This window comes from Ambystoma mexicanum, chromosome 3p, assembly GCF_040938575.1.
Source record: "Ambystoma mexicanum isolate Mex_15411 chromosome 3p, UKY_AmexF1_1, whole genome shotgun sequence".
NCBI lineage: Eukaryota > Metazoa > Chordata > Amphibia > Caudata > Ambystomatidae > Ambystoma > Ambystoma mexicanum.
The window spans coordinates 890,254,102-890,264,623 of NC_090925.1; positions in this window are offsets into that span (position 1 = coordinate 890,254,102).

Genomic DNA, 10,522 nt, shown 5'->3' on the forward strand with positions numbered 1-10,522 from the left:
AAGAATCTGTATACTAAGATAAGCATATACATGGATGGGACGTTATATGGGGGGGGGGGGGAGACTTTAATTGCATCTTGGGCCCGAGGCTAGACAGATCAGATGAGAAGGTTGGAAGTCACGCCTCAGTAGCGAAGGCCTTGAAGACCCTGCTAAAGGATGTTCGGTTGGTGTTTGCGTGGAGAATGTACCACCCACAGGATAGGGAATACTCACACTATTCAGCCTCACAAAACCTGTATACCAGATTAGATATATTTATCGGACCAGAGTTAACGAACAAAGTGACACGAGCAGAATACAAGGCTATGGTCCTCTCGGACCACGCACCGCTGATAGTAACATGGCAGAACTTGCCGCCCAGGACGAGAATCCCGACATGGAGACTCAGGGCCAAGGCATTGAAAGATACAGCGTTTAGAGAAGACCTGAGGAAAGAAATAAGGGAGTATTTTGAACATAATACCGGCAGTGTAGAATCAGCTGGGACACTGTGGTAGGCATTCAAGGTAGTTGCGAGGGGAGTGGCGATATCGAAAATGAAAGGGTTACAAGGGGGTATGACATGGGTATTACACAACGCAGAGAGGAAGTTAGAAAATAAAATGCGGTAGAACACAGGGTCCCATGAAGAGGCCAAGATCATATATCAATTGCAGCAAGAATGCAGGAACCACTGGGAGAGGCTATGCAACCTAAACTATAGGAAATATGTGGAGAGACAACATGCGGAAGGAGACGAACCAGGCCGACTACTAGCCTGATTATACAAAAGCGAGACCCCCAGACAAGCAATTAGAGAAATGTAGGGAGGGGATGGGCGGATACAGGACACCCAGGAAGGAGTAAGCAAATGTTTTTTGAATACTATAAGAAACTATACGCAGATATTACGGAGGGAGAAGAAATAGACATGCTGGGACCATTGACAGAGATTACTCTCCCTAATGTTAATTTTAAAGGACATTTGTACCGCGCACTATCACCATCGGAATGGTCCCCTGGTGCTCTGGAGGCTCTGAAAGAGGATGGGAGGTTGAGTTAGTGGGATGAAGCAGGAAAAGTGCAAGAGAGCAGTGATGTGCTGTTGCCGGCCACAGCCCAGTGGTTCCGTTGGCTGGGCCTGGGGTGTTTGCGGCCGGTAGTCGTTGTGTACTGTTTTGCAAGTCTAAGTGTGTTTTTGTTTTGTTGTTGCAATGTAGTGAAGTTTGTGCGGTTTGTTGTGCTGTAGGTTTTGGTTGTGTTTGGTTTGGAGTTTGAGAGGTGTATGCAGAAGGGGAAATTGTTAGTGGGGTTGGTTAGTTTGCATCTCTGTCCTGAATTGAGGCGCTCGGCTTGCGTAGTCTCCCATGATGTGCCTCTGTCCTGATCTGGGTCCGTCTGGCATACAAGGTTCCTTACTCCTCTGGCCCCCACCTCTATCATGCTCTCTCATAGCTCCCCCTGTCCTCCCTTCATACTCCTGTGGCCAGTGCACCTGCCAATGTCAACATCTCAGGTAGTGTGGCGATTGCCAATATCTCGACACTTCCACAACACTGTGGTACCTGGCGGTAACTAAGGGGCGGGCGAAAGTGCTGGTGGGGTTGGCTGGGTTAGTCGACTCAGTCTCTGTGCGAGTCGCCTGTGTTCCAGTCTGTCCGCTGTCACCCGTCCCAGTGCTGCGGGAGCTTCCCTGTCGGTTCGGGGTTGTCCGTGTCCTTTCCAGTTTAGTCATCCTTTTTTCCTTTTTCAGTTTTCAGTTTTAATCTGTGGTGTTGAAGAGCCAGGTCTTTGGTGATTTCCTGAATTTTAGGTGATCTTCGGTGTTTCTTATTTCTTTTGGGATGTTGCAGCTAAGTGGTAGAAGTAGGTGCCTTCAAGTTTTTTCTTGAGGTATGGTTTGAGATCCAGGCAGATTTTGTTGCTTGATCGGAGGGGTCTCGTTGGTTTGTAGACTGTTATTTTCTTTTGTAGGAATTCTGCTCCTTGTCCGCTGATTGCCCTGTGCGTTATGCACATTGTTTTGAAGGTGATGCAATGTTTTACTGGGAGCCAGTGTAGTGTTTTTAGGGCTGGAGTGATGTGGTCTCTTCTGGATAGTTTGAGGAGTAGTCTTGCTGCTGCATTTTGGATCCTTTGCAGTTTCTTCAGGAGGTATTCTGGTATTCCGAGGTAGAGGCTGTTTGCATAGTCAATTTTTGACATGATTAGGGTGACGATAGGGAGTGTTTTGTGCATGAAGGAGAGGAAAGGTAGAATTCTTCTTGCCTTGTGGAGGAGGAAAAGCATTTCTTCACTGTTGCATTTATTTGTGGTTCTAGGGTTAGGGTGTTGTCCATTAGGACTCCCAGATTTTTTACTATTTTGCTGGTGTCGCTGCGTTTCCCATTTCCGTATGCCACGGGATGGTGGTTTCGTTCTCTTGGTCTTTGGATATGATCATGATTTCTGTCTTTCCCGGGTTGATTTTCAGGTTGTTGGCATCCATCCAGTTGAAGACTTCTTTTAGACAGTCGATAAGGGTTGAATGGTCGGCATCAGTGTCTTTGATTTTGTAGATGATCTGAGTGTCATCTGCGTAGTTGTAACATGTAATGTTGTATTTTTTGAAGATTCTGATGACCGGAGTCTGAGAGATGTTGAAATATAGTGGAGATAGTGAGGATCCTTGTGGCACTCCACAGTCAACTCGTGGAGTGGATTTGAAAGGTTTGATCCATACGGTTTCTGTTCTATCTGCTAGGAATGATTTGGTCCAGCGTAGTGCTGTGTCTGTTATGCCCATGTCTTGTAGTCTTTTGGTCAGGGAGTCGTGGCTAACTGTATCAAAGGCTGCGGAGAGGTCAAGCAGAATAAGGGCTGAGGTAGTGTTTGAGTCTGCGTTAGTTTTGAGGTCGTCCCAGATGGATAGTAGTGCTGTGTCCGTTCCTCTTGCTGGTCTGAAACCGACTTGAGCATGGTCCAGCAAGTGGTGTTTTTCTATGTGTTCTTGGGTTAGTTTATATACGTAGGTTTCTAGAAGTTTTGCTGGGTCGGGGATGTTAGAGATCGGCCTGTAGTTGGAAAGGTCATCTACGTCACCACTTGTGTTTTTCAAGAGTCGCTTGATGTATGCTGATTTGAAGATCCTTGGTACAGTCCCTGTTGCTAGTGATAGATTTAGAAGGTTTCTGTAGTGTTCTGCTGGCGATCCTTGCGCAAGGATTGATTTGTAGATGTCTGGGGGACAGGGTTCCATGGGTGATCCTACTTTCTTGCTTCATTTTACCAGCATTGCGAATGCCTCTGCTGATATTTCAGGAAAGCTTTGGAGTTTGTGCTGTGGTTCTGTGTTAGGTTCGTTGGGTTGTATGTTGTGGTTGATTGGTCCCTTTTGTATGGTTTGTCGGATTTCATTTTTTTTTTTTTTTTTGAAGTGATCGGCCAGGTCGTTGCATAGTTTCTCTGAGGGGGTTGGGGTGTTGTCACAGCCTGGTGGGTTTCTTATCTCTCTAATGATGTTGACATTTCTTTTTGTGTGTTCGTGGCATTGGTGATCTGTCATCATAATGCCTTCACTTTGCCTTTTGCATTTCCTTCTTGTATGCGCAGATTTGTTTCTGGTACAGTGTTTTTTTCCCTAGGTTGTATTCTTTCCTCCATTCCAATTCCGTCTTTTTGTTTTCCTTTTTCATGGCGTTTAACAGTGGGGTGAACCATTTTGCCATTGCTTTTTTTTTTTGATGGGGTGAACGGTTTTTCTGGGGCGATCTTGTCTATTGTATCTGCAATCCATTTGTGTAGTATCTCTGCTTTCCCGTCTAGGTCAGCTAGCTCTAGTTCTGTAGTTGAGGGTTTGGTTAATTCCAGTTGTTCGAATATTTTGCTTTCTTTGAAGTGTTTCCAGTTTCTTTTGGTGGTGGTTGTGAGTTTCAGATGTTGGATGTAGGCTTCAGTAGGCAGAGTGATCATGAATGGGATGATGAGATGGTCGCTTTGTATTGGTGGTGCCGTGGTGATGAGTTTTTCTTTGGCGAAAATTGCGTCTAGGGTGTATCCTGCCGAGTGCGTTGCTCCTTTGACTAGTTGTTGTAGTTTCATGGTGCTGAGTTGTTCAATCAGTGAGTTTTGGGAGTTGGCGTGGCTGTCTTCAAACCAGATGTTGAAGTCCCCCGGGATGATTAGGTGTTCGTGGTTGATGGCTAAGTTGGTGATGGCTTCTTTGAAGTTGTTGACAAATGCTGCATCATATGTCAGCGGTCTGTATACCAGGATGAATGTGATGTTGGTTTTTGGGCTCGCTGTTAGGTGTATTACCATGGTTTTGCAGTTGAGGATGTTGAGTGGTTCGTCAGTTTTTATTTTCAGGTGTTCTTTAAATGCTATAGCGATGCCTCCTCCTTTTTTGTTTTTTCTGTTTATTTGCAGGCATTTGAAGTTGGTTGGAAGGCAGCTTTGGAGTGTGATTTTGTAGTTGTCGTCCAGCCATGTTTCTGTGATGAACAGGATGTCAATGCCGTTGTTGTCGAGTAGGTCAAAGATATCTGTTGAGTGTTTTGACATGTATCTTGCGTTTATTAGATTGCAGGAAAGTTTCGAGGTGTTGTTTGGTTTGGGTTTTCTTGTCGAGGTAGTCTTCTGCTCGGTGTTGAGGTTTCCTTCCTGGTCGATCTCTTGTTGGGCTGTGGGATTCGGGGTGTCATCATCTTCGAAGAGTTCTTCTAGGTTCTGTCTTGGGTTTTTTTTGTTTTCATCGGGTTCGTCTTCCGGGAGTTGTGGTTGTTGATTGGAAGTTCCTCTTGCTTTGGTGATGTAGGGTGTTATCTCGTCGGTCGTCTGTTGTTAGTCTTGTTCATCCTTCTTCTCCTTGCTTGTGTTAGGTTGTTTGATGTTGCTGCTTCTAACGTTGGGTTGGATTGCTGTGGTGGCCAGTTGTCAGCGAGGTATGGAGTTAGGTAGAGGGATTTGTCTCTTCTCTCAGTGTTGGTTCGGTTTGTATTCCTGTCTGTGGGGGTCCATTCTATAGTTATCGTTCTTAGTTGCTGTTCTGGAGTGTGTGTTCTTTCTTCTTTGTCTTTTTCTTGCAATGGGTCGTTTGCGTGGCATTATAAGATTGAGAGTTGTTTAGTCTTTGTTTGGTGACGTCTAGTTGATCCTGCTTTGGTCTGGTTGTCTTGTGGTGTAGTGGCGGGTGAGGGGGGTGTCCGCTACTAGTTTGGGCTCCGTCTGTAGGTGGTATTCTGGCTGAAGTTGGCGAGTCGTTCAGTCGCTGTCCCAGGAGGGGAAGGGGGGTGGTAAGGGTTATTTAGTTGGGTGTTATCGGTGGCTCTCTTTACTGTCGGTCTCCCTGAGCACGGTCCACTCTGGTGAGCAGGCTATGTGGGTTTGGGAAGGGTATCTGCTGGTTGAAGAGCGGCTTGGACAGGCGCAGCTTGGACTGGCGCAGCTTGGACTTTTGCCTTGTGATGCGAGAGGCCCTAGTCAGAGTGACACTCCACCGTAATTCACTGGTGGGTTCTGTCTCACTTGAGAGTGAGCTAAATTTGCGAGTGAGCTAGATTTGAGAGTAAGCTAAATTTGAGACACCTGTACAGTGGGAGGGAGGCCTATCAATGCACTTTGGGAGTCACAAAATGCAGTTTGGGCCCAGAGGCCCTGCTAACTTTGAGACACCTGTCCAGTGGGAGAGAGGCCTATCAATGCAGTTTGGGGATCATGCAATGCAATTTGGGCACAGAGGCCCCGCTAAGTTTGAGACATCTGCGCTGTGGGAGAGAGGCCCATCAATGCAGTTTGGGGATCACACAATGCAGTTTGGGCCCAGAGGCCCTGCTAAGTTTAAGACACCTGTATAGTGGGAGAGAGGCCTATCAATGTGATCTAAATAACACAAAATGCAGTTTGGGCCCAGAGGCCCTGCTAACTTTTGAGACACCTGTACAGTGGGAGAGAGGCCTATCAATGCAGTTTGGAGATCACACAATGCAATTTGGGTACAGAGGCCCTGCTAAGTTTGAGACACCTGTATAGTGGGAGAGAGGCGTATCAATGTGATCTAAATAACACCTAATACCTAAGCTGAATGCTTAACAGTTAACCCCAGAGAGAACCTAGAGGTCCTAATAACGTTAGAAGAGATATAACAAGTGATCAAGTTACTGCCCACTAACAAAGCCCAAGGGGCGGATGGACTCCCGAGCAAGTTTAACAAAGCTTATAGGACGGAAGTGCTCCCCCCCACTGCTGGCTATGTTAAATGAGGCGTTTAACACAAGCGCAATTGCCCAAGTCCCCACGAAAAGCGATCATTATTCTGCTCCTTAAAGGATAGTTCCGGGACTTTTTTTTTATTGTCCCTACGGTTCGGCCATGTGTTTTTAAGCATAAATCGGTAGATCGTAGAAAACTTTCCTATGGACCTTACCCGACTTTTCGTCCATTAAGGCACTCGAAATCAGCCGCCATTTTCTGATAATCCTATCATTTCCCCCCATCGCCCTGGCTCACCTGCGTTTGCGGCACTAAATCAAATCCCCCGCCCCTGAAACAGACGTTATCAAAACATTCATATTCCCCGCCTCTCTCTGACACGTTTCTGTGCTGCGTAGGCAAACGCGCCCAGGCGTCTTCTACGCGACTCCACACACAACCCGGAAACCAACACAGATTAGCTGACAACACAGCGCGCCACAATTCGAATATGAAAGTGTACTTTTAAATCAAACCGCAAGATTGTAAATTTGGTAAAGTACATTTATTTGACATCAAATGTTTAGAGAATATTCAGCGATTTGCATTTTTATTTGCTCACGTTCCAAAAAGTTCGTTTTGAGGCACGCAATGTTCCTTTGCTGTACACAGGGTCTTAGATCATCTCACAATACAGCGCCACAATTCGGAATATGAAACTGTGGTTTAAAAGCAAACGGCAAGATTGTAAATTTGGCAAAGTACATTTGTTGGACATCAAATGTTTAGAGAATATTCAGCGATTTGCATTTTTATTTGCTCACGTTCCAAAAAGTTCGTTTTGAGGCACGCAATGTTCCTTTACTGTACACAGGGTCTTAGATCATCTCACAATACAGCGCCACAATTCGGAATATGAAACTGTGGTTTAAAAGCAAACGGCAAGATTGTAAATTTGGCAAAGTACATTTGTTGGACATCAAATGTTTAGAGAATATTCTGCGATTTGCATTTTTCTTTGCTCTCGATCCAAAATAGTTCGTCTTGAGGCAAGCGATGTTCGTGTGCAGTACACAGGGTGTTGGTTTACGATAAAATAAGCTCTTCGGTCGCACTGATAATCGCATGGCTGTTCCAACAACGAGGCACTAGGCCACCACAACGGTCTGTATGTTGCATCTAGCCGTTAGTACCGCGTAAGGGCATACTTGTACTTGGCGATCGTCCCATAAAATGGTCAGGGTGCTAACGTTGTTCACGCGGAGAAGCAACTGGCGGTTGTAGAAGCCATCCGCCGGTGTCTGGTACTCGTGACACAGACAATAATGAAGGATGTACCTGTTTTAAAAACATAAAAAATGAAATTAGTCTCACCATCAGATCTTTATTAAAATTATTCATTTTATATATTAGGTCGGGGAATTATTTCATAGCTAGGACAGTGCAACTGGGTATTATACGTCAAGGGGGGGCTGTAGGATACTGAGACAGTCCCCAGTGCAGGGGTTGACAGGGAGGCAGTGCAGGTGGAGAGTGGAAGGGCCCAGGACCGAGGTCGCAGACAGTGGACCAGTTGTAGCAGGGGAGAGGGAGAGAGAAAGCAGAAGCAAAGAGGAAGGTTTTGAGGTGCTTCCGTAAAAGGAGATGGTTCTCCTCAAGATAGTGCGCGGTACAAAACAATATGCCACATAGAACGAACAAGTACAATTTAACCCGTCTTTAAAGCTACTGTATAGTAATTAAATTGCGGTATAAACTCATCTAAAGAGTTACTTACATTATATTTGCATTTTCCATTGTGTCTGTGCGTAGGGCAGCCCCGAAATACCACTCCTTCTATGCCGACGTTATTTCTTCTAATGAACGAACATTAAATGGCTATCGTTTCTGAAATTTTATTCATTATCGTTTCTTACGTTATTGCACCACACCCCCAAAAAGAAGTCTTTCGGGATGGTCCCGGCCTGTCAAGGTCAAATAACAATAGAACCTTATACTGAGTCGTGGGCCATTCCGGCACCCGAGCAAAAAATCAAAGCAGCTGACCTTCACTTTGAACGAGCACACATTCCTAGTTAGCTACATTCAGTGTAAGGCCATCTCACAGGACTTGAAATTTACACTCCATCTTTGCATTTTGTCTGCGTGCTTTGCAGCCCCAGAGAACCATAAATACGGAGACATTCTATATTTTTTGAAAAATGATTTATATTACTGTTTGGTTTAATTTAATGCGCAAATGAACAAGGTTGGATAGACACATTGCATGTACACTGAGCAATCACTTTTATTTACACAATACATAGCTACACATATTCAATGGGCCTGCGACATGAGGAGACTCGAGAGCAAAGTCACAGGTGACACCCGGGTGGTTCGCACTACTGCACGGTGAAGGGAGGGGCAAGGGTGGAGAGACACATTGCATGTACACTAAGCAATCACTTTTATTTACACATTACATAGCTACACATATTCAATGGGCCTGCGACATGAGGAGACTCGAGAGAACAGACAATCAAATTACAATCATTTAAACCGTGATGTGTATTTCTCAATGAGCTCTTCTTTAGGTGGACATGGAACAGAGGCAATGTTGGGTGGCAATGCAGTTGTCCCCTGCACAGGTTCGTTCACAACTCCATGTATGTGCCTATCTAGGACATCAACAATAAGTCTCTCAATAAAGTCATATTGCATATCCTCAAACACTGGTTTGATAACCCATTGTTTACTTCTTTTTGTGAAGGCCTTATTGTAGCGAAGCGTCCCTAAAGTTCCGGTCGTCCTACTTTGTTGACGGCCAACATTATGGTTATGTGCCAAGACCGCTAGAAGAGTCCGATTTATCATGCCCTCCATGCCAAAATGCAATCGTTTTGGCCTGTACTTTAGGCACATATTGTGGAGCACCTCCAAATCTCCTGTGTGGCAGAATTCCGTGAGTCCCCTCAAATCTCTTGTTATAGTTTTATCAAATACAATCTTTTCAATGGCTTTGTGAGTGGGTGATGAAGGAATCAACCACTTCTTCTTCCGTGCCTCCTCTGTGGACAAATGGCCATGTTCACAATTGTGGAAATGTTGGTTTGTGGTCCAGCGGTGAACGTTGCTACAGTGTAACATTACTGACCGCCATTTTTCCAGTAGAATTTCCAACGACCCTCCACATGTTTTTGAGCTCCACCAAAGATGGTTGCTGATTGACTTGGACCACTGTGAAATACCTTGCATATCTTTTTTTTTACCTGCAGCCGACATTTTTTTATTGATTGTTTTTGCAAGATGCCAAACGTCAAATTGGTGATTTATATTTTTGTACTCTTCTCTCATTGTCTTGGCAATTGAAACGTGTCTGTCCGTGGCTATCAGGTCGATCACCATTCCCCGCGATTGTAGTTCTTGCAATGATGCTACAAAGCCAACTTTCTCCATGGCCACTGAGGATGTACTTTGTGACACCTGCACGACCACCGAACTCACAATTTTCTTACTTTCCATGTCCTGAAAGTGGTAGGTGCAGTACTTGGTTGAAAATCCTGGGCTGTCGCACTGTCCATCACCGGCTAGCCTGAACCGTTTGCCCGCGAATGTACTATCAATAGACATTTTTTCCATTCTCCAAGCTTCGCTAATGGCTGGAAATAGATAATCGGTTTGGTATTTGTAGAACTGAGTTTTCGCAATGAAATGGATTCCCACAAACTGAAAGAAAGACTCTAACTTCTTAAAACTTGAACCACTAAAAAGTGCAGCCGCTGCACAAAGTAGATTGCCTGCTGGCAGTTGCCCCAGCATGGGTTGTGCAGACCATGAGAAAGGATGATATTTTGTAGAGGTGGCATGTATTTTAAGGTTAGTGCCTCGAATTGCACGAGTCACATTAATCAATGGCTCCCCACATACTTCCCCACCAACCGAATGCCCACATTTCATCCGAATAATAATATTAATCAAACAACTATCGAATACAATGAATTTGGCCTCTTTCCTTATACTGTCACTCTGCATCCCAGCTGGTTCGGCCTGTAACGTTGAGGACATGTCACTCACATGAAAGGTAGAATCTCTGATATCGTCTTCCGCTATGTTCAGTGATATTGATGGTGTTTCATTGTCTTCCACTTCATTCTCTTCCATTGCAACATCTGTTCCTTCTCCGGCGATGGGTGAATAAAACAATTTCTTCAACTTTCTCGCGGTCTTTTTTTGCGGGTGTGGATTCTGTGAATTGATCTCCGACTGCATCCGAACTACCAGGAGGACATTCACTATCAATGGCTGGATGTGGTATAGCTCCGTTGTCAATCACTTCATATTCTTCCCATTGGCACGATGCATCTCCAGTCTCAAGTCCCTGCCAAAAGGTTTG